General features: G+C 36.0%; 1 pseudogene; it reads left to right on the top strand.

The window, feature by feature from the left end:
• The window catches only part of LOC149172518 (uncharacterized), a 72,842-nt pseudogene that overhangs the window by 6,925 nt on the left and 40,146 nt on the right, over positions 1–25,771 (top strand).

Raw genomic sequence — 25,771 nt, 5'->3', positions numbered from 1 at the left:
AGTGACATGTCAAGTCTCATCATATCATGATGTGGAAGTCATGATATACTATTGTAATCATTGTAAAATACAAAATGTAATGTGTGGAAGTCCAAGAGTCATACGTGGAATTTGGAAAGTCATTTAGTCATATATGGACAAAATGTCTTTAGGAGAATTCCAAAAGTCATATAGAAAATTCCAAAAGACATTGGAAGTTCAAGAGTTGTTTAGAAGTCCAAAGGACACATTAGAAGTCCAAGAGTCATGAGGGTAATTCAAGAGTCATGGGGATATGAAAGGTCATTCCCCTTATTATAAAAGAAACCTCATAACTCAAGCAAAGGGCTTTTGGAGGCTTAAGCTTTGGAGAGCTAGTATTGGCTTCTCTACTTGGCATAGGAGAGAAAACTATTATTTGGAGAAGCAAGGAATGACTTAATGTTCCACTATTAGAACTAGTGTTCACCATTGTAATTGATGTACCTGGATCTTTCACCTTATAATTGAAGCTCTAAGAACCAACACATTTTCATGCATGTATTGCAAATGTTTTAGGACTATTCTTGGGATGTTTATAATATATGTTGTATTCATATGTACTGGAGAAATTGAACTATTTCGGTGAATTCGGTTCTCATCTTGTTGAATGTGTGTTGTATTCGCTTTAATATCATTGTGTGAACTATTTCACTAACGAATCTTTCCATTTTACCATATGCCTCTTCTAGGATAGTACTATTACTTTCCTCTTAGAGACTCACTTCTTGTCTCCCCTCATGAAGGTTTCCTTTTACATCTTGCAATTGGTGCTTCATAATGTCGTCTTGCTTATTCAAGGTTTACGTATATAATCTCTTATGTTATCCGTTGAACCAACATGAACCTTTGTGTTATGGTGGTCGGGTCGATACTCTGGATGGGGCTTCTACTCCAAACATTGTGAGGTCTAATTGGGACTTCACATCGGGGAGACCCCCTGTATGTTGGCGATATCCAGCACCATCAACGCAGTGGATATCAAATTTTTAGAGCTTGATATTCATGATACACCACAAACCTGAAAGTTTTGGTTCTTTAAGAATGTAAACATGAATAATATGTGTTATCACTCTGTATTTTTCTCCAGGCTGAAAGGATAAAACTCAGAGGTAACCACAAACCTCTTTTGGTTGATAGACTGGTCTTCTTCAACCTGAGGGGGCTCCCTCACTGAGCAAACTCAGAGATAAAACTTTTGAATATGATCTTTGACAGAGACCAGTTCTGAAAATGTTTAATTTTTGGTATGGGGGTGGTAGAGGATTCTAGGAAAAACTAGTGATGTGATCATGACCTCCCTAGTCCAACATGTTGATGTATTTTCCAACTAGTTTCATGTACAAATGCTTGATTAGTACAGCTTCAGGATGAACATTAAATTGTAGGATAGTGAAGATGGGGGTATCAAGACATTCATCAAAACTAGTAGAATAAATGAAATTTCATTACTGTAACTTAGATAAATTACTATCAAGAAGAAAATACAAAACTTTCAAAGGTATACATATTCCATTTGCAAACTAAAATATTTGGTACAATTATACATGAGCATATGAAATGAATTCAAGTGCAATTGTTCCATACACCTTCAAATCAGTTTAAGAAGATAACACAACATGACAACATATAAACTAAGAAGAAACATTTTTCTGAACCATTCGTACCATAAGTATCTCTCCAACTCAACTGGAATATCTTCAACAATCAAGCAACTGCATTAATACAAATCACAAGAATAAACTGCAATAGTTTTCCTGGCAATAGTGAAACCAACAACAAACTTTTCCATATCCATTAATCAACTTATATAGAACATACATAAGGTATCATAATGTCTAAATTCAATGCATCTTTGATCTCAGAGGTTGTTTTTCAAAGTCATTTTCCTCGAAAATAAAAATAGAAAAGCGTTTTTGTTGTTGTTTTGATCAACATGAAGTGAAAATAGCAAAAAGCACAAAGGTTGATTTACGAGTTTGCAAAAGGACAGGTACTTTGTGCTTTCGAAACTGGCACATGGCAGAATACTGAGGAGGTGATATGGATCCCACATGTGCTCCATGTCAATCCCTTGAAAGCCTAACAGGTGACTTCCCTCCAGCATGTGTGTAATAGTGTGGGTATGGTTTAAGCAGCGCCTGCGCAACGAGACAATGTTTTGGGTATATCTCCCAAAAAAAAATACTTGTGTAAAAACTGAAGGAGGTTATTTTATATGATAATTTTTTGAAGATAAACCTCTCTCATTTTCTCTAAATTATTCCCCATATTCCTATAAAATTCTTTGCAAAATAATAACTTAAAACATGAAATTTACGAATTGCGAAAAATGAGCTTTGAATATGCATTCGAAACTCTTGATATGTTACACCTGTGCAGAAAATGGAAGAGGTTATTGTTCATTGTTTTGTGATTGAGAAAAACCTCTTTCATTTTTATTGAAATTTTACTATGCGTTCGGAAACAATGTTTCAAAATGATGGCTAAAATAGGGTATTTTGCGCAGCACTGTGCAGCGAATCCAAGTAGCCCTCCATGCTCTGTATGGTTGCACACCTCCTTTGGAAAAATGGATCAAAGGGGTAGGATTTAAATGTCTATGTGATGGTGTATAATCCTTTAAGTTCTCCTTTCCCTATTTGCAAGCTTCCAAAATGGTTGATCCTAGTTTGCGCAACGGTTGCGCATCGACCTTCTTCCACATGGATTATGAATTATGAATTATGAGGATGGATTATGAATTTGGTGGGGGGGGGTATAATGGCATGATGATGAGGTGTGAATTGATGGATGAAATGATGATAAATGGCGCATGGAAGGAGTACATAAAGGTGAATGATAAATCGTGAATGATGGACATGGGAATGGTAACATGGGGATATAATAGACACCACTAATAGACCTATAAAACTTTAACAAATAAAACTTGACTGCTATGGTTTTAACTTGTGATAAATGGAAACCCCATGTAATGACCCCCTAGACTATGAAAACAATGATCATAGGCTAAATTGACATACAAACCCCCAAAATTCTGACTCAAAAATCATAATGAAAGATTTCAAACTCAAACACCCCTTCCCATTAATGATAAAGACCTTGATGACCAAATGAAAAACCACTTTCATAATGACTTCCCAGGCAGTGGTTAGTCAAACTCATAACAGTGAAAATTTTTGTGAGTTTGACCCTTTGTATGACAGTAAAACTATGAATTTTCGAAGACCTTCGACTAATGAACTAACTTACTCGAACAATATGTATAAATGAAGAAAATAAATACTTGAGCATCTCCACTAAATACATCATATGGGCGACACTATGAAACAAAGGTCTATTCCATTATAACTAAAAAATAGGTACAAAGTGTTGGAGGAAATTGTGGCAATTAATTGCCTTGATAATTTTGCATGAAACAATACACAAATTCCTTGGAAAGGTTGAGTTATATATTCCAAAAAGGAACCTAAATAATTTTTCAAGGTGAATTTATCTACAACATTCATCATAATCTATTTAGAACTTTGTTAATATCATTCTAGATATTGTAATTATATTTTTCATGTTACTTTAAATTTTTCTATTATTTCCCTTTGCTCTTGAATTATTATTATATTATGTCATTTGCCTTACCATAACACTACTTAAAGTATGAATATTTCATCTCTTTCTTAGATGTTTATTTTTGTTGTGGTTCAAATGACCAAGTGAGCCATAAGGCCATGTTAAAAGGTAGGTCACTGAAAATAGAAATGAATCCAAGAGGTGAAAGGTGAATTGGTACAAAGCTTAAGGTTGAGTATTTTTATTGAATTCACACCCTTTGATGAAGAGTTGTGGTTAATGGTTATTACTCTTAACAAATACTTACTATTAATTAATTGATAATCGGAAATATAGTAATGACAATTTATAAATTGTTTATTTTCCAATTGGATTATGGAGGTTGTTGTTTAATTGTGTAGATGTGCAATTAATTACACATTAAAAAGTATATATTTTTTATATTTAGAAATTTATGTTTTTCATATATTGGATATTTGGGTTCCCTATGTTAGGGACCCCAATGCCCCTCGTGGTGTCTCTTGGAATTTTGGTGGGTCTCTCAATATTTACCCACATCAATACACCATCAAACTTTTTCAGAAATGTTAGGTCCCTGTAGCCCCTTCGGTTTTAGTTTTCTTTGCATATGGTTTACTACCCAAACCCATATTCATTTACTGAGTTAAAACTCCAATATTAAATTGCAACCAAAACACTCCTAGGCTACCACTACATTCACTTTTACATCAGTTGATAAAATAATTACACATGCAAACACACATAAATGAACATTTTGTTTTTGGTCACTCTCTAACCCTGTAAAAACCCAGAAGGGGAAAACTAGTCTAGAAGGAGTATTTTATCGTTTATCTCATAGAATTTCAATGAGAAAAGTGAGATGCTTTGCTTGTAAGAATATGGGTCACTATGTATTTTAGTATCCCAACAAGAAGAGTAAGCAGAAGGACACACCAAACTTTGGTAGAAGTGTATGAGTTTTCCACAAGATTTGATATGGACTTTTCTTTAGTAGTGAGCCTTGCCACTAGTGTCACATATTCCAGTGTTTATTTTGTTGATAGTGGAGCTTCCTGCCATATGACTGGAGTGAGGGAGCACTTTATGAGTCTTACTGAGGATGATGTAGACTTGGAGGTGGTGCTTGGAGATAACTTCAAGGTCAAAGCAAAATGAGTGGGGATTGTATCCTTTCAGAGGGAGTCATCGCTTCCCTTGAAAGTGATAGAGGTTCTATATGTTTTAGGGATGAACAAGAACCTGATTTCAGTCTCGAGTATTGAGGACATGAGGTATGTAGTGGTATTTCAAGATGGATAGGTGCTTATGTATCCCAAGGGATCCAACATCACTTGTACTGGAGTGATTGGAGTTTGCAGTGGGAAACTTTACAGGTTTATGTTTCAACCCACCAAAGCCTTAGTGACGCACACCAGTCGCAATGACTTGTGCGATTATTGGCACAGGATGATGACCCACTTGCACCATGGATCATTTAGGATGCTAATGGAGATGGTTACATATTTATATGAGCCCAACACTGAGCATCATTATGTGTGCAGGGGGTGTGCTTTAGGCAAGCACACTAAGACACCTTTCTTGAGCAGTGATAACATACTAGTAGGTATTCTTGATTTGATACACTCTGATGTGTGGGTTCCTATGCCTCGTGTATCATTGAGAGGATTTTAGTACTATGTTGCTTTCATTGATGACTACTCTAAGAAGACCTAGATTTTATTTATGAAGACCAAGGGTAAGGTTTTCAATAGGTTCCAAGAGTTTAAGGCTCTTATGGAGAACCAAGCAGGAAGAAGATCAAGGTCTTGAGGACATATAATGGGGGTGAATATACCTCCAATGAGATGGATTTTTTTAGGAGTGTGGGCATTATAAGGGAGTACATAGTTCCTTCTATCCCCTAGAAGAATGGGGTGGCATAGAGGAAGAATAGGGCCATAGTAGGAGCAACGAGACCTATGTTGCATGATCATAGGCTACCTTTTTTCTTATGGGTCGAGGCATGTAACATTGTAGTGTACTTGCAGAACAAGATTCCACACAGAGTCTTGGGGAGTAAGACTCTTGAGGAGGCTTTTTATGGGAAGAAGGTTGATATTCCGCACATCAAGATTTTTGGGTGCCTTTATTCACACGTCCCAAGGAGAAGAGGATGATGCTGGAACCCACCATAGAGAAGGGTATTCTCGTGGGTTATAGTGAGACTTCCTAGGCCTACCACATATACATTTTTGTGCAAAGGAAGTTATCCTAAGGAGGGAAGTGAGATATGAGGAGGAGAGGCCTTGAGGAGGTCTCAAAAGGATGATCAAGTAGAACAATAGGCTCCTCAGCAAGGAGCCACACCATAGGCTTCAGGATCTTTAGGAGGTGCACACGAATCGGGATGATCGCCGACTTTTGGAGTGGTGATAAACAACTTCCTTGGAAAGAGAGAGTGTTGAGAAAAAGTGTACCAAGGAAGTGTTTCCTAGTTATTTTTTTCCTTTGGCCTAGGAAAACACATGAGACACCTTTTTAGCAGGTGACTTTTGAGTTATTAAAGTCATGTGACTTTTAGTCACTTTATAAAGTTCAAAAAGTACTTAGTACTTTATTATATTAAAGTCACTCTATAACATTAAAGTGACTTTATGAGAAAAAGTATATGGTACAACAAGTTATAAAGTGACTAGGGAAGTCATTAATGAAGGGGGGACATGAAAAGGGGGTCAATGGGAGATTAGATCTACACCCTTAGTCAAGGAGATTTGATATCTAATCTTATGCCTTGATCATAGGGTTAGGGCTTCACTTCATTTAGAAATACTAAAAAGGGAGAATAGGTAAAGGAGAGCTCTCATTATTCAAGTATAGAGTTGGAGAAGGAGAAGAAAAGAAGAGGAGGTTGATATATATTCAAGAGGAGGTTGAGGGAGCTTCAAGAGGAGGCTAACATAGCTTCAAGAGATTATTGTGATAGCTAAGAAGAAGGAAGAGGTTATGATAGTTGAAAAGGAGGAGGAGGCTATGATAGATGAGAAGACATTTGCAAAAGAAGAGAACATGTAGCAAGAGAAGGAGATCAAAATGAGTTTTAAGGCTTGAGGAGAAACACGCACTCTAAGGAAAAGGAATTCATTCCAACTTTGAGTTCAAGGTAGGAATTGCACATTTTCCAACAAGAATTAAAGCTTGAAAATCCAAGAATCAAAATGGCAAGCAACCCAAGCTAAAAGGAGATATTGGTGGCACAAAACTTGAGATTCAATAACAGCTTCAATGACAATTTCAAGGCAAGTACATGCCCGCATTTCAAGGAGCGAGGGTGTGAAATTTGAGGTAGGGTCAACACATTAAATGTTGGAGTGATATGCTCAATTTTTGATAGAAAATATCAGTCTGGTAAGGTTGAATTTTGTGGAGGAAATTTTGGATAGACTCAAGGAGAGCTTCTAAAATGTCACATCAAAAATTTTCAAAGTCACGCATAGTTGATCTATAAGTTGCTTCTTCCAAACCACCAAGGAAGAGAAGGGATCACTAAATCATATTTCATGTTTTCAATTCATTGATTTTATATACATATAGTACACAGAGAATAAATAGTGATGGAGGGGGAAAATGAATGTGGCATTCTTACTCACTAGTACACAACCAACAAGTAGTTTTGAACCTTCAGAGTTTTGAGGATTGCAGTATCGGCTAGGATCTTGTATTGGAGGGTCTATGTGTCTGTGCTGAGAGGAGTTCATCTGAGTGGTGTGATGGTGATGTTATTTCCTTCTTTGATTAGAAGGAGAATAACAAAGAGAATTATGCTACAATTCCATTATTGGTCAGTGGTGTCATTGCGATTTATTCTCTTCCTTTAGGAGATGATGCTACAATCTCTTATTTATTGTTGTGGAGGCTCCTTCAACTATTGTCAAGAGATTATAATTCCCTATATGGATCTGGAGAGTTTCCATCTTTTGGCTCTATGGTTGCTTCCTATATTCTCATTGTGTAGTTGTTTTATTAATTTCAAGGGCTCCTTCTCCTCGTCTTTAATGGCCTCCTAGTAAGTTGGGAGGTTTTTACACTTTTAGACTGCCTCGTCTATTCTCTCTTCCAATATTTACTTAGGAGGAGTAGGATATTTATTATTTACTTGGGAGGAGTTGCTTCAGTATTATCATATAATTTATTGCCTTGAAGTTGTTGTATGGGATTTTTGAGTGAAGAAGCAATAGTTGTTTCAAAGCTTCTACATATTTGTGTCATAACAGGTGCCTCATATTTGGATGGAGTGGGATATGTGTTTCTTGAGGGTCGGACACAAGGTTAAGTGGTAATTTCTTTACTGGATGTTGAGGACTCGAACAAATTCATCCTTGATATTTTGTGTCCTTGGGGTAGGATTTTTGAATTGGTTTCTCCCACAAAGGATTGAAAGGACATAAAATCCCAAAAGGATTTATGAAGAAAGGACATAAATCTCAGTAGACGGTAACTTGCAATGTGGGAACCATGTTGCATATTTTTTATGAAGTTTCAATAGTATATTTCTTGTTAAGCTGCTAGAAGCATTTATTTACACAATTGAATGCAATTCATTTCAAGGGGACTTATAATGCCCTATTTTCTCAAGAACATTTACATCATATTGTCTAGGTTGTCTGCGAAATGAGGAGGCTCTCTTCATTTTTTGAATAGTGAAAAGCAACATTGCAAGTTGTTTAAACTACTGCTATCTTGACACAACGTTAACAATGCACTGATGTAAACGTGACAATTTTATAAATCTAAGAAAGAATGTTTTCTTGTAATAGTTGTGTAATGCTTGAATTGAAACTTTCCATCATCACATAAGAAAGCACTAAAGTAGAAGGTTGCTCTTCGTAATAAAATTTTCTTCAAAAAAAGAGAGAGATATTTTATCTAATATTTATTCTACTCAAAATAAGAGTTTTTATATTCAGTGATTTAGTTTTTCAAAATAATCTTCTCAAGTATTTTGTTCCTTAGGCGTACCTTTGCACCTTTAGGGGGAACTACTAGTAAATAATCACATTCCAATAGTAAAATGATCGAGTTGTGAATGTGACCATGTGTGGATAATAGTTGCATTTAGTAATATGTCGTCCTTGTGGGTAAACTATTGGAAAATATCATTGATATGGGATGTGGTTTAAATTATATGAGGGAATATCCATGATTTTCATAAAAGGTGATTGGGTATATATATATAAAGGTTTGATATGAGTTTTAAAGGATTAATTCAAGTAGTTATGAGTTAGACTTGATATCTATTATCTTAAGTAGGGGAGGTCATTAGTCGTCTTAAGATTAGACTTTGTATTGAAGGCTCATGGTTGACGATGCAATTTAAAGAGTGGTGGGGAAAACAACTCACTAATATTAGTCAATATCACAAAATATCATGAGAAATATGTTGGTACTGTGAATTAAATGGAATAATTGATATGCATAAATTTTATTTCAAAAAAGGTTAGTAGATGTGGATGGTGATAATAAATAAAATTTTATGGTTTTCATAAATTTGATTAGTTTAAAATTTCTTGAAGTCGTCTTGGATTCAAAAACCTCATAACTTTTTGGAATGGTGGAGTCATCACAATAACTATGATATGTGGAACCATGAAGAGTATGATATGTGGAATCATGAAGAGAGCTATGATTTCTACTAAAAGATGCAAAAACTTCTTAGAGATGGTGGAATCATGAAAAACACTATGGTCTCTTAATGAAACCATGAAGAAATATTAATCCATGAGTTCCACCAAATTCACACTTTAATAATTTATTATCAAAATAAGTGTGTTTTGAATAAATTTAAAGAAGATTAAGATTCTACCATTTCTATTTTTTTGGTTTACCATCACGAAAATCTAATTAAGACAATCTTTGCAATTTTGGATTTGATAAAATTATTAATTTTTAATTCATAAATAAATTCAATTTCTACAAATACTCCTCGTACAACTAAATCATGCAATGTTAACATCTAATACATTAAATTTCATATTAAAAAAATAAAAATAAATAAAAAAAAAAATAGTTTTCAAATTTCTAATAAAAAACACAAGTTTTCCTTCCCATTATTTTTAGCAGCCAAAGAAATGCCAATTCATAATGCATGTTTATTTTGTTAAGAATCTTGGTATCCATATTAAGATGTTTGATATGGATGACCTAAGGTCCAATAAGATAGGTTAATAGATGTTGATCATGAGAAAAGGAATCACGAGAGCTTTAAACTGGATTTCCAATATTTATAAGTTTTCAACAGTGGATTTATATGTCATTTTTGTTCAACGTCTGCCTGGGGTAGTTTAAGTGGCGATGGCCGTGGAATGAAGTCTCACTGAACCGGAGATCTTGCGTTCGAATCTTGTGCTACCCTTCCCATAGTTGGGTGACAAATGGACATGTCAAAACTCAAAAATCAGAAAGTCCTACCAAACTTACAAATATATATATAATTTTTGCTCAACATTTGTTGTTTTCCATTTTTCTTTTTTATGGTTTGGTTTGGAATTTGAATATGTGAAAAAAATATTGTGTGAAATAAATTTTCATAATGTATATGAAAATGAGTATATTTTATTAGTTAAGTATTGTTTTTTTATGCATGGTTTGATTGCTATAATATTATTTTTTTTCCATGTCTTATATTATGTTCTTTAGATTTTTTTTCATTTGAGTTTTTGAAAATCTGTAAATAGTATTTATCTATTTTTTACATTTTTAAAATAATGGAATATTGAAATAGTTGTTATTGTAATATTTTTCATGTTTACTTGTAAGGAAAGATATTATTTAGAGTTAAAGCACATACGACTAAGTTTTTTTGATCAACTTTGTCGATTCTAGCAATAGACATTGAATAAAAGGTATGCACATTTCACCAATATGTATATGTCAACCGTGGTTGGTTCTTGTTCCTTAGCAAGCAAAAAAATTATTGTATTTATTGTACGTTTTTCTTCAAGTTAGAAGTAAATAGGAGCAAATGTGTGCATTTGAAACTCAAAGCATAAAAGAAGAAGAAAAAATGCATATGTCTAGAGAAAATGAGTTTATTTTACATCAAAGGCTTGCTATTACCATTGTTTTAGGAAAATACAATTTAATCAACATGGACAACTTTGCATATTCTCCTAGAGACTGTCTCTTTGAATATTTGCAAGTATTATGACATAATAAATATACATATATAGAACTGATAGAAGGTATAATACAACAATTTGAATTTTTCTTAAAAAAATGATATTGGAGAACTAGTATCTTATGAACATGAATTTAACATAAAATCATAGTGTTAGAAAAGTATATATTACAAAGCAATGGAACACATAAAATATTGCAGAATTATAAACACAGAAAACGCATAAAACAAGAGAGACACAACTATACGTGGTTCACCCAGTTTGGGCTACGTCCATGGAGAAACAGCCAGTCCTTCCTTTTATATTATCCAGCAAAATAAAGAGATACAAGCTACAGCAGATCCATTGTAATTCCCTCTTCGCTCTCAATCTCCTCTCTCTTCCTCATTCAGAATACAGATCTACATAGACGCAATACAATTCCCTCATATATAGCAAGGGGTTGCCTTCTAAGGCAAAAAACCCTAAATTAAACATAACTTCTACTGTCAGATCTCTGCCTAATGAACAACCCATATTGACTACGAAATTACAACATTTTACAAGCCAATTTTACATCTATTTTTAGCTTGGGGGGCGCTGCCCCCGATCCCCCCGCCGGAGGGGGGGGGGGGGGGGGGGTGCGGGGGGGCGGGGTGCTCCCAAAGGTCGCAGCGGCCCCCCTAGACCCCGCTTGCAACGAATATTTTACGGGCGGTGTTGCCACCCCATTACGAACTGGGGTCCAATGCGACGATACCTTTGAATACAGAAGATAATCAGGCTCCACACCCAACAATCTCCCACTTGGAGACTAATTATAGCAACTCCACCGCTGCTTCATTTGTTAGACAATGACTCCACTTTGGACCTAGTTGTTTCTCATCTTCTTCATCATAATTGAAGACTAATTGAAACTGAACAGATTCTCAATTTCTCCCTAGTTAAAACTTTTGTTAACATATCTGCAGGATTATGGCTAGTGTGTATCTTTTCCAGCTTCAATTGCCCATCTTCCAACGTTGACCATATGAAATGGTACTTGAGTTGTATATGTTTAGTCTTGGAATGAAATGCAGAGTTCTTTGCAAGATGTATGGCATTCTGGTTGTCACTGTATAACCTGCCCAACTCCTGGTTCTTACCCAATTCATCCAGAAACCTTTGTAACCAAATCATTTCTTTACTAGCCTCTGTAGCAGCAACATACTCTGCTTTTGTTGTTGAGAGTGCAACAACACTTTGCAGTTTTGAGACCCAACTGACAGTTGTTCCACCTACAATAAACACATACCCTATTGTGCTCCTCCTGTTATCTCTATCACCCGCCATATCTGCATCAACATATCCCTGTATAGCAATGTTTGAACCACCAAATCATAATGCTTGATTTGTGGTACCTCTCAAATACCTGAGAATCCACTTCACCGCCATCCAATGTTCTTTTCCTGGATTGTTCATGTACCTGCTTACAACTCCCACTACATGTGCAATATCAAGCCTTGTGCAGACCATTGCATACATTAAGCTTCCAACTGCTGATGCATATGGAACTTTAGACATATGAGCCATTTCTTCCTGAGTCTTGGGACACTCCTCCTTACTTAATTTGAAATGGCTAGCCAAAGGTATACTAACTAGTTTTGCATTCTGCATATTAAACCTTTTCAACACCTTTTCTATGTACTCACTTTGAGACAATGTTAATTTGCGATTATTCCTGTCTCTAGTTATTCTCATACCAAGGATTTGCTTTGCAGCACCCAAATCCTTCATTGCAAATGAGTTCACCAATTTTCTTTTGAGCACATTTATTTCCTGCATGTTAGAACCTGCAACAAGCATGTCATCTACATACAATAACAATATAATATCGCTACCATCATTTTGCCTTTTGAGATAAACATAATGATCAAAGTGACATCTAGTATAACCTTGTTCAGACATAAACCTGTCAAATTTTAGATACCATTGCCTTGGAGCCTATTTTAAGCCATACAAGCTCTTCTTCAACCTGCACACTAGTTTTTCCTTCCCTTTTACCTCATATCCTTGTGGTTGTTGCATATATATCTATTCCTCAAAATCCCCATGGATAAAGGTTGTCTTTACATCTAACTGCTCAAGATGAAAATTTTCAGCTGCTACTAGACTTAAAATATTCTGATTGAAGTCATTTTAACAAGAGGATAAAATATCTCATCAAAGTATATACCCTTTTTCTATGCAAACCCTTTCACCATAAGTTTAGCTTTATACCTTTTTCTACCTCCATCTTCTTCCTTCAACTTGTGAACCCATTTATTTTGCAATGTTGTTTTACCTGCAGGCAACCTGACTAAGTCCCAAGTCTGGTTATGTGCTAAGGATTCCATCTCTTCTTTCATGGCTTGCTCCCACTTCTTCCTGGTTTCTACCTGTACTACTTCTTCATAACATTTTGTTTCACCAGAATCAGTCAACAATACATAATATAATGAAGGAGAGTATCGTTCAGGGGGTCTACTTATCCTGGTAGATCTTCTAACACCACTTTCAGGTGTTTGAGGTGCTTGTTGCTGTTGTGGTTGTTGTTCTGGATGTTGATCATTATGATTTTCAGGCACCATCACTTTTTCTGTGATCTTGTCAAGCACTGTGCATTCTCTGTTTTCTTTTTCTTGTTTCTTTTCCTACAACTGATCCTTATACAAAACCATTTCATTGAATATGACATCTCTGCTCCTAATGATTTTGTGTTTTTCATAACCATAAAAGAAATAACCAAAATCATTAACACCATATCCAATAAAGGTACATTTCTTTGATTTTGCCTCAAGCTTTGTTCTATTTTCTTTATTAATGTGGACAAAGACTTTACAACCAAAAGTCTTTAAAAAAGAGTAGTTTACCTTTTCACCTGTTCATGCCTCCTCTGGAATACCACCATCCAAGGAACTTAAAGGCCCTTTGTTTATTAGATAAACAATAGTATCTACAACATCTGTCCAAAATTGTAAAGGCAATCCTGCATGCAATCTCATGCACCTTGCACACTCCATGATTGTCCTGTTCATCGTTTTTGACACACCATTTTCTTGTGGTGTTCCTAGGACTGTCTTCTCTCTGTGAATTCCATTCTCTGAACAGTACCTATCAAACTCTTTGCTACAATATTCACCTCCATTGTCTGATCTGAGACACTTCAACCTTTTTCCTTTCTCATTTTCAACCAAAGCTTTCCGTTTCTTGAAAGTATCAAATACATCAGATTTATTTCGAATACAATAAATCTAGGTTTTTCTGGTTGCATCATCAATAAAAGTAACATAATAATGAGAGCCACCAAGAGATGATACCTGAGCAGGTCCCCGTACATCTATATGCACAAGCTCTAATTTTTCGCTCTTCTTTTCTTTCCCAAATCTGAGGAATCTGACTCTCTTCTGTTTTCCATAAACACAATTCTCACATAATTTTAAATCAACATGCTTCAACTTGGCAACAAATTTCTTGAGTGAAGAATTTGCATCCCCTTCTCACTCATGTGCCCAAGCATATGATGCCACAATTTTGTATCTTCTCCTATAGAGGTTAAAGCATTAACATAATTAGAAATACCATTGCATAAATACAATGTATCAACCTTTTCTCGTTTTTCTATTACCAGGGATCCTTTAGTGACCTTCGAGGTTTTATCTGTAAAAGTACTCACACAACCTTCACCTCCCAACTGCCCTGTTGAAATAAGATTTTTCTTCAAATCTGGAACATGCCTTACCTCCTTCAATAGCCATTGATTTCCATTCTGTTGTTTTATGAAAATTGTACCCATTCTAGTGATTTTACAGGGTTTATCATCACCAATCAAACCTATCCAAAATATCCTTGAACATAATCATGAAAATGTTTCCTATCAGGTGTTGCATGGAATGAGGCCCCTGAATCTACCACCCACGCATCAATAATATTTTCTAAAAGAAGAATCAAAGCATCTTGCAACACATCACCTGTTACATTCGCTTCATGATTATTTTCTTGTTGTGCGTCTCCTTCTTTTCCCTTCCGAGACTTGCAGTCTTTCTTCAGGTGTCCTTTCTTCCTACATTTCCAGCACACTATCCCCGATCTAGACTTGGATATACCTTTTCTTGACTTACTGCGATATCCCGGGCTCTTTCCTCTTTCCATTTTTCTTCCCCTAGTCTCTGCAGTCAAAGCACTACCTGATGTCTCACTGGAGCTTTTCCGTCGCATTTCCTCACTAAGGATTGCACCAATAACATCATCAAACTTTAAAGTACTAGATCCAGAGACAGAGTTACTAATGGCCATAACTAAACCATTCCAACTTTCTGGCAATGAGCACAGAAATAACAGAGCCCTAAATTCATCATCAAAATTTATCCCTACAGAACTTAACTGACTGGTAATTGTATTAAATTCATTTAAATGATCAGCAACATATCCACCTTCTGTCATTTTCATATTAAATAAACGCTTCATAAGAAATACCTTATTTGAGGCCGAGGTTTTTTCATATAGTTTGGCCAATGTCGACATTAAACCCTCTGTTGTTGTTTCCTTTGGAATATTAAACGTTACCGACGCCGCTAGACACAGTCGTATTGTTCCAAGTGCCTTTATGTCGAGAATATCCCATTCTGTGCCTGTCATACTTATCGGCTTCTTTGCCTTTCTGCTCAATGGTTGGTACAGATCTCTATGATACAGATAATCTTCCATCAGTATCTTCCACATCTGGTAGTTTTGACCGTTGAATTTTTCGACCCTAAACCTACCATCTTCCGCCATTTCTCCCACTCGAACCAGGAACCTTTCTCTCCTACGAGTTTAATAGCCAAATAGACCTTCGGCTCTCATACTAGTTGTTAGAAAATTATATATTACAGAGCAATGGAACACATAAAATATTGCAGAAATATAAAAATAGAAAACGCATAAAACAAAAGAGACACAGATATATGTGGTTCACCCAGTTTGGGCTATGTCCACAGAAAAACATCCAGTCCTTCCTTTTATATTATCCAGCAAACTAAAGAGATAGAACCTACAATAGATCCGCTGTAATTCCCTCTTCGCTCTCAATCTCCTCTCTCTTCCTCATTTAGAATACAGATGTACATAGACGCAATACAATTCGCTCATATATAGCGAGGGGTTGCCTTCTAGGGCAAAAAAACCTAAATTAAACATAACTTCTACCGTCAAATCTCTGCCTAATGAACGGCCCAGATTGACTACGAAATTACAACATTTTACAAGGACCCCCCTTGCAGCGAATATTTTACGGGTAGCGTTGCCGCCCCATTATGAACTGGGGTCCAATGCAGCGATACCTTTGAATACAGAAGATAATCAGGCTCCACACCCAACACATAGATGGAAATACATAATGTTAATAATCATGAGATTTATTTTCTACGAATGTCAAATTTTACTTCAATTATTATATTACCGGAAGAAGAGGCCTTTGTGGAGACATTTTCTAGATACACTGGTGGTCAAAGTGGTTCAAAATATCAATAAGAATTTGGTCGAAGAGACAAATGAAGCCATACTTACATCCCAATTCAGCTTGAAGCAATAACACATATGACATATCATTTCATGATGACAGCACTCTTGTTGGACATTTTGTGCTATTGTTGTGCAAAAGAAAAATTGATAACATCCATAGTCAAGAACGAAATCAAGATGTTGTGAATTATGAAATCATAGAACAATAATGGACATAGAAAACAAGGTTCTATTAAGTGGGTTTGAACAAGTGCATGAATTCAATAGTGCTTATAGTGAATTCAATATGATGTACCTTTCTTCTGACACATAATGGTACAAAAATTTTCAAATGGAATAATGCATAATGACTCCTTTACAATTAGGTGTGTAGAACAACATATTAAAATTGATATACAAAAATATGTGCCAAGAGTATGAAACTGACAAGCATATATTGTGCATTTCACATAACCAAATGAAAAAGGAAACACAAAAAGTGGTCTTTTTGTTTATGACTAGATGGCCTATATTTTGGATGTAGATATATGCATATGATTGTCTAAGACAACAACTATGTTAACTAGATTATATTCAAACAAAGAACATCAAAAATATTTAATGTTAACCTGCATTCAACAAACATAAGGTGTTTTCAACTTGAACCATTGCAACAAATAAGAGATACAAATATTAATATCAAACCAATGTTGTCTCCTAAAAAAAGAGATAGAAAGAGGAAACATATCTCTCTTCAAAGTATAAAAAAATAAATAAATAAAAATTAGAGTAAATATTGTTCTAAAATGAGAAATAATTGCACTTAATATAGATGTAGCTAAAATTGGGAAAACAAAATTAAAATGAAAATGTTGCAACCCAAGAATTCAAATCATCAAAATAAGAAGAATGAATAAAAAGACAAAAACGACTATGTTTTTTCATGGAAACAAGGAACAACAAGAAAATATACTTTCAACATCAGTTGAATAGTGATTTAAAAGAAAGTTCTAGTGATATGCCTATCTATAATTGCTCAAGTTGTAGTCACACTTTTTTTTTAAATATATATAGTAAAAGATAAATAAAAGTGTGTATACAAAAAATTGACATTGAAGCTAGAAAAACATAATTGGAAGAATGCAAGTATGACAATTTAAAAAATCGATACACTTGCAAACCTTATCAAAAGCCATTGCAGCGTGATGAGATTGCAAAATTGTCATTCCCACAAGAGATCAAGTAGAATACATGTATACACACGCTAAAACAATTAAATGAAGTAATAGAAATACTAATAGCATTGACATTACCTTCCTTGCAAATTTGAGATCTAGGTCAAAACTATAGAGAACAACAATTTGGCTTAATTGGAGGTATAATCAATGTGCCTTGCTATGAACCTTGGCCCTTAAAAGTGATAAAAAACCAATGATCCAGACTTATATAGGACTGCAATAGAATAAAGATACAAACATAAACACTGAGATGTAGCATAAATAAAACTTCATTTCATCAATATCAAAGAACTAAAATATGCTTAAACACAGAATGGAAATAAACTAGCTCGGGTGATGGTAGCCTATCTCTAAGAAGAGATGTGGCGTAAACATGCCTTCGAACTATGTTACAATGAGGCTTCAAGTCCTTTTTATTATTGAACAATAAGGGAAAACCCTGAACAACTAAAACCCTAACCCCAGGAGATGGAATGACAAGAGTTTGTGGGCCCCGTTGGGGTTAGTTAGGCAACCAACTTCCCGAGGTTCTAAATTGGTCATATGATCTTCGTTTGGCGCATACGATACCTCGTTGGAAAGATCTCTTAGAGCACTACAAGATTTGTTGTAGGTATCTTCTTGTGGCTATGGGCTTGCTGCAAACCTCAACAAATGTCGTTTAGGGGTTCAAAATAACTCTGGAAGTTCAGGACATGAAAAACTACTAAAAATAGTAAATGATGCTATAATCAGGTAAACAAATGAAACCAATTGGAGGTCTAGGTGGAATAGGTGGGTGGCCACCAAAATCCACCTGGATCAGTCCTCCCCCTTAGGAAGCAATGGTCCCCATTACGTGCATAGCCTCCATGAGGTGAGGAAATTTCTTTTGAACCTGGTCCCTGGTGAACCACTTGCTCTGGTGAAGGAGTTGGCCTACATTGACGACTCGATAGAGATTGATCCTCTGCTAGAAATTTTTCTTGATCTGTGTGTCCATGATCCTATCATTTGTGGCCTATTTGATGTAGCTAGGTTTGAGCTTTGTTAGTGTCAGCTGCTCAGCAACATCGGATCTGTCCAACAATGGGGGAAAGTATGGTCGCAACCGGTTCACATTGAATATTGGGTGCAGGCTAAGGAACAATAGAATGATGAGATTGAATGAATTGTCCCCTATAGCCTTGGTGATGGTGTACGACGCATATTGGAGTGGGAAAAATTTGTAGTGGGGCCCAACAAGGTGTTCCTTCTGTAGGTGTAACCAAACTTTGTTACCCACCTAGAACTTATGTGGCACTCGATATTGATCATGATTTTTCTTGTACTTAGCATTGAATATGCCCAATATGCCATGAACCTATTGGAAGATGTGTTAAATGCACTCAATGAAGTTGTTAGCCCTGTCAGCTTCGGCCTACACATGAGTTGAATCTACCGAAGTAGTTGCAAATGGTATGACCACGTCAATGGGACATAGTGTTTAGAATCCCAATCCAACCTGAAAGGGTCTATGGAAAGTGGAGCTATAGAGATCTCTGTTGTAACTGTGCTAGACATAGGAAAGGGTTTCATCCCATGTGTGTGGATGCTTCGAGTTGTACATATGCAGAATGTGCACAATCATCTGGTTGACGCCCTCTGTTTGGCCATCAGTTTTGGGGTGGAAGGTCGTGGACTTAGTGAGCTTGGTATCTAGCATTGACCAGAGGCTTGACCAAAATGTAGTCAGGAACCCTCTGTCGCGATCTAAGATAATGGACAGTGGGATCCCAAAGTGTACCCACACTCATTCAAAGAAGAGATTACTAGTGGCTTCTGTTGTGATACTCTTCTTATAGGTTGCCATAATGGTCATCTTATAGAATCTATCGACGACCAAGAAAATGCAGTGATTGCCATGCTTAGTAGAAGGAAGGCTCGACATGTAGTCCATGGAAATGGATTCCCAAGGAGTACATTTTCACCTCACCTTACATTTTCACATGAGGATCCTCCACGACCTTGTCCATTTATTGTTGTTGTGTGGAGGATCCATGTCTGGAGGCGGTGGATGTGGTCAAAATATTCCTCTTTCCATGAGGGTGAATCATAAGGAAGATAAATTTCCTGGTCTAGGAAATAATATTACTTAATTGCTTCGCAGGGATCAAATACATGGCGGTAGGTGGTGCTACCTACGGTACCCTATATAACTTATTTCCCAAATAAATAATAATAGTGTGAGGCCTAGAATCATACACAACATGACACTTCCACAAGTATGGTTTGCCTAATAATACATCACAAACTTCAAGAGGCGAAACATCACATAGTACCTCATCTATGAAGGGCTTGATATTGTAGGGAAGGTGGCGTTGTTGGCTGACATGAAGATCACGTCCTTGGTGAAGCCACCTAATGGTGTATGACAATGGGTGTTGTTTTTTCAGTAGGCCCAATCACTTAATGACCTCTGCTGAAATGAGATTCTTTTGGCTTCTGTTGTCGACAATGAACTGCATGGAGAACCCTTCACCCACATTTGTGAGTGGAAGAGTCGCCCCCCTCCTCTGGATCTTCAAGCTCAATCTTCTGGATCTTGATGGTGGCAATGGTAGCCCTGTGATCCACACTAATAATCTGCTTGCCTTTGTCGTTCCCCTTGTTGATTTTTGAATCTGGGTCGGAAGATGCATCTGATTCAAAAGCTTTCAGCTTGGCCACTAGTGATTGCTTATCTTAGCACTCACTTGTGTTGTGAGTGGGGCTCTTATGGAACTCGCACCATTTCCCTGTGTCCTCTTTGTCTTCGTGGTGTTGTTCTTTTCTTGTGGCTTCAAGGGGTTTTCAAGGGTCACCCCACCTTGGATTTTTCTTTTGTTTTGTGGTTTGGAGGCATGTCTCCCTTCTTCTGTTTAAATTTCTGCTCGATCTTGACAGCATATCAATAAGAGGCGCCAAGTGAGGAGATATCCAGGAACTCCATCTCATCTTGGATGTACTTGTGTAGAAAGTCACGATACTTGAGTACCAAATGTCATTGAGAATCCTTGATACCAAACTTTGTGTGAAGGGTATGAAAACTATTTGTGAACTTCAACACATCTTGGTCCCTTCCCTGTCGCAACGTGGTCCACTTTATGTATTTATATTCATAGCTCCCAACAGGGTAATATTGTTCCTTGATGGTGTCTCAGAAAGAATTCTAAGTGGGTGTGGCTGAAAATAATGAGGGTTCAGTCTCGTCCTTGTGTTCACAGTAGGTTTCCCACCAGTCCTTGACATTGGGGGAATCTTTGAGGAGTTCAAAAGTAATATTTTCTCGATTGGAAAAGTCATGAACTAAAAAATATCCTTACCACAGATTTATCGATCTATCTATGATGCCTACATTTATCTGGCCTTCAAATATTGGAATTTAAAAGTTGACTTGTACCTTAAAGGGAGTGGCCCCTCCAGAGTGGTTGTTGGATGAAGATGCATCTCATATGGTTAGTTTTCGAAGGATAGGGGCAAAGTTATCCATCATCGCGTTCCTCTGGACTGAGCTGGGGAGCTTTATTCATTTCAGGACGAGACAAGACAAAAAGGGTCATTCAGATCTCCAGTATAAAGCGGAGAACCCAACCACCCGATTTCCATGATATTCCGATATTCCATGAATAAGCAACTAACACAGTAACAACTCCCGGAGCAGTTCATTAATGAATTCCAAAAAGAAATAGTTGAATATGTTTACTCTATATCTATGTTATTCTCCACATATTGGAATTACTTCCTACCTATAGCTCGAGGGCTTCTTCGAGAAATATTTTGAAAGGATGTCTTGCTCCCCCATCTTTATTTTCTTTCACCATGGGAGGTCATCGGGGTTTGCGATGCTGGTCTTGCAAAGGTTCAAGTCCCAACTCCTTATATCCAACCTCGTTAGGGACATGTAAATAAAAATAAAGAAAGAGCAAACCACTCTGATACCACTCATCTATACTTATACGAGAATGAAAAATAACACAAATATAAACATAAACACTGAGATGTAGGAAAAATAAAACTTCATTTCATTAATATCAAAGAACTGAAATATGCATACATACATAATGGAAATAAACTAGCTCGGGCGATGGTAAAATATCTCGAAGAAGATATGTGGCAGCTACATGCCTCTAAACGATGTTACAATGAGGCTCAAGGGGATTTTTATCATTGAACAACACGAGAAAGCCCTAAACAACCAAAACCCTAACCACAGGAGATGGAACGCCAAGAGTTTGTGGGCCCCGTTGGGTTAGTTGGGTCGCCAACTTCCCGGGTCGTAACTTAGTCATATGATATTTGTTTGGCACATATGATACCTTGTTGGAAAGATCTCTCCGAGTACTCCAACATTTTCCACAGGTTCGTAGCTATACCTATGGATATGAGCCTACTACTGACCTAAAAAAGACATTAGGGGGTCAAAATAGCTCCAGAATTAATGCTAAAAATAGTAAATGTTGTTATAATCAAGGAAACAGATGAAACCAACTAGAGATCTAGGTGGAACAGGAAGGTGGCCACCAATATCCACCTGCATCAACCAATAATTACAATCCACTTCGAGTTGTAAACCTTTTTTTACTTCCCTTCTTCAGCTAATTCTAGACGTTTTGTTTGCACTTGCATAGTTTACCCCACAACCTTTTTTAGGCAAGATACATGAAAAACCTTATCAATGTGAGAAGAAGGAAAATCTAACTCATACACCATTTATCCAATCTTGCAAATAATATTGTAAGGTCCACAAAATTTTGGAGCTAATTTTTTATTCTTTGTTTCAATGTATATTGCTTATAAGGTTGTTGTCTCAGGAACACCCAGTCACCCTCCTGAAATTGTCTTTCACTTCGATGTTGATTTGCTTGTTGCTTCATCCTATTTTGCACCATTTGAAGGTTTTACTTAAGAATTGTCAAAGTTTATTTATTTTTCTCCATACAATGCCTTGATTTCTTGTCCTTTGGGCTTAACTTGCAAAACATATGCGATACTAGGAGTTGGATATCCATAAAAATCCTCAAATAGGGTTAGTTTAGTAGAGGTATGATAGGTAGTATTACACCACTATAATACCAAAGGAAGCCACTTCATCCACTGAGATTTCTAATATAAAGAATAACATCGTAGATAACCTTCTAAACATTTGTTAACTATGTCTATTAGACCATATATTTGTGGATGATATGATATGATGAACTCAATGCTAGTGTTGTTCCACCCATATTCCATACTTTCCAAAAAATCCTATGTATTTTGGATGTTTGTCACTTACTATTACCTTATGAATACCATGAAGTATATGAATTTCTTTCATGAAATTTTTTGCTGCTTGGCTTGTTGTGTTGTATATGTACTTTGAATTCAATGAAAATGTGCATATTTTGTGAGTCCGTCAATGACCACAAAAAATGAATCTTCACCCTCATATTTTGTAACCCTGTAACGAATTCCATTGATATCTCTTGCCATCTCTGATTAGATATGTGTAATGGATGAAGTAACCCTAAAAATTTTACTATCTCTCTTTTATTTCTTTGGCAAAGATGGGACTCACTTACAAAATTTTTAATATATTTCTTCATTTCTTCCCCCAAAAAATATTTTTAATCATTTGATATGTTTTAAGGAGTCCTACATGTTCCACAATCAGGAGTCATGGGAATCCTTTAATAGTTGTTGCTTCAAATTTGATTGAGAGCATAAAAAAATTATATCCTTGTACCAAAGTATATCTCCTTTCTAGTCTGAATGCTCCATGGAGTTCATTCCTTCTTTTATACATTGTATTTTTTTTTAGCACTATTGCCATTTTTCCATTCATGGTAAGTTTCTAACAACCATAATAGAATAAAATATCTAATAGAATACAAACTCGAGGCTTCTTCTATTTGAGAAAGAGCATTTGCTACCACATTATTCGTCCCCTTCTTGTAGATTGTTTCAAAATCAAACCCTTGCATTTTTGCTACCAATTTTTTTTTCTCCTCTAATGACAATATTTTCTTCAAAATTATTTTAGGCTATCATGGTTTGTATTGACTTTAAAGTGCCCCCTAATGAGATACTGACACCAATTTTTTATTTCATGTAGAATTGTTTCCATTTTTTTTCATATGTTGACTTTGTTAGTGTCCTATATTATAGTAGACAAAAAACAAGTTTTGTCTTTTAAATTTATTTGGAAAATGTGTAAAGGTTTTTCTATGATCTCTTAGAGATCAAGCTATTGGTCTTAGTAAATAATGAAAGATTTCATTATCAATGTAATTATGTTATAGTATGTGAAATATTATGTAAAAATAGTTATGGATTCCCAAAATATTGAGTCAAGTCTAGGGTCGATGTCTCATACAAGATCATGAGTGAGGTCATAGTGAGTCTTGTATTCTCATCATTGGCACAAATTAGTGGGGTCATGATAGCCAGTTAGGTTGTCAAATCATATTGTGCCATGACATACCACCAGTGCAATAGTCATGAGACTTGTGTTGTGCTTCTTTCAGTTGCTTCGCTTTCATGATTAAAGCTCCAAATCACAATGATTGCTTTTGAAAGCCGGGTTTGGTCACCTTAGGAGTTAAAGAAATTTTTTTAACATCTAAAATACCATATATCCATTCTTTTTTCTATCGGAAGTTTTCTAGGCATTGTTTGAAGTTCGTTGCGCTAAATCTGCAAGGGAGGCATTGCGCTCAGAGACAGTCCTTGCGTTTCTTGAAAACAAAGGGTTATCGCCATTTCCAGGATCCAATCCCTAATTTTCTTGTATTATTTCTCTTACATGTTATCTAATTTTTCCTTACCAGTCGAAGAAAACACATAGATAACCTTGCAAACTTCAAACTTGTAGCTTGTTGCAGTTTCTTTTTTATGCATGAAAAGTATGTTGTGCTTTCACATAGTCATTGCGTTTTTTGTTTTGCTTGCATCAAATATTAAAAAAAATTCTTTCCGCACATATTTCGAAGCCTAACATTCCATTTAAGTGGTCTGGAGCCTCACATTTGTTTGCTGCTACCCTCAAGGATCAAGAAACTTTTTCCCCCATATGTTGCGCTTTCTCATAGCGCCTGCATTTTTTATTTTCGACTGTAAGTAAAAAACAACAAATTGCTACTATGAGAAATGAGTTTTGTTTCCTAAGTCTGCTAATATAGGTATTTTCATTCTAAATTTTCCATAAAAAACTTATCTAAAGCCCTGATTTTATAAGTTGTTACCTTATTGCTGCGCTCAATTGGAAAACACTGAAATTGCATTGAGAAACAATATAATTCATCTCTGTTGTGAAGTCATGACAACTCCAGACAGAAATAAGCACAAAGGAGGAGACATAGTTAGGTTTGAGCCTCAATATCTTGCTTTGATAAACTCAGACCCAACAATTAGAGTTACATTTGAACAAATTGGCTGTATCAGGTTTTGTGAGAAGATCCAAGGTTGTAATGTGCAACTCACCAAAGAGTTTGCCTTGAATTTCAGTAAGGTAGATGTTAATATTGGAGAGTTGAGTTTTCCAGTGTTAGATATCACCATTTCAGCTTCCATAAGGATTCCTCTACAAGGAGAATTGTGGTTCAAGGGAATGCCTCTAAACATAATAAACTACAAAGATTTCTTAAAACCAAAGTACAAAAACAAGGGATATGGAGCTATTGTACCAAGAGAATACATGCTTCAACCTCACAACAAACTTCTGAAGGTAATCGAGAGATACTTCACTTGTGAAGGCAGATTTGGGAGAATCTATCAGTATAATTTTAGGCTATTGATGCATTTCACTAGAAAAAACCCTTTGAGTCTGCCTTTCTATTTGTTCAAAAGACTTAGTAAGATGGTAGATAAGGTTCAAGGTAAGCAAAGCCAAGTGGAGCCCAGTATTTTCCATTTCTCTTTGACAAAGTTGTTGTTGGTAAAAGAACTGAGGAAAAGAAATCAATCATGGAAAGCATTCTTAGATTCATCAAAGTTGGCAACTGAGTTACCAACTAGCCCTTGGAGTAAAAAGATACACTTTCATCTGTAGCAAGATATGTGAAATCATCAGTGAAAAGTTCAGTAAAAAAGCCATTATGTTCAGTTGATCCATCAGAAAAGAAAAAGGGTAAAAACCTTCACTTTTATCCTAAGGTAGTGGAGGTTCCCAAGAAGCATCTCACTAGAGATACTGCAAAGAAATTTCATTTGGAACAACGCTTGAGAAAACAACTGAAATTTTAGATACCATATCAGAGGATATTGTTCCATATGATAAGGATAAGAAGATCTTAGAACTCCAATAAAGCTTGAAGAAGG

This window comes from Pinus tabuliformis, chromosome 4_2, assembly GCF_031772625.1.
Source record: "Pinus tabuliformis cultivar Carrire ecotype Pingquan chromosome 4_2, CPIR1, whole genome shotgun sequence".
Lineage (NCBI taxonomy): Eukaryota > Viridiplantae > Streptophyta > Pinopsida > Pinales > Pinaceae > Pinus > Pinus tabuliformis.
The sequence above is the reverse complement of the archived record's forward strand: the minus strand, read 5'-3'. Positions and strand labels throughout refer to the sequence as shown.